Source organism: Piliocolobus tephrosceles, chromosome 2, assembly GCF_002776525.5.
Source record: "Piliocolobus tephrosceles isolate RC106 chromosome 2, ASM277652v3, whole genome shotgun sequence".
Taxonomy (NCBI): domain Eukaryota; kingdom Metazoa; phylum Chordata; class Mammalia; order Primates; family Cercopithecidae; genus Piliocolobus; species Piliocolobus tephrosceles.
This window is the reverse complement of record NC_045435.1, coordinates 90,583,781-90,584,214: the sequence shown is the minus strand read 5'-3', so window position 1 is coordinate 90,584,214 and position 434 is coordinate 90,583,781.

The following is a 434-nucleotide window of genomic DNA, read 5'->3' as shown; positions in this document are numbered from 1 at the left end:
TTTCTTTCTTTCTTTCTTTCTTTCTTTCTTTCTTTCTTTCTTTCTTTCTTTCTTTCTTTCTTTCTTTCCTTTCTTTCTTTCTCTTTCTTTCTTTTTTTCTTTTCTTTTCTTTCCTTCCTTCCTCCTTTCCTTTCCTTTCCTTTATTTTTTATTTTTTTTTTGAGGCAGGCTCTCACTCTATCACCCAGTCCTGAATTCAGCGGCATGATCAGCTAGCTCACTATTGCCTTGAATTCTGGAGCTCAAGAGGTACTCTCGCCTCAGTCTCTCAGGCAGCTAAGACTATAGGTACACAGCACCACATTCAGCTAATTATTTTAATGTTTTTGTAGAGACAGGGTCTCACTATATTGCCCAGACTAATCTTGAACTCCTGGCCTCAAGTGATCCTCCTGCCTTGGCCTCCCAAAGCTCTGAGATTATAGACATGAGCC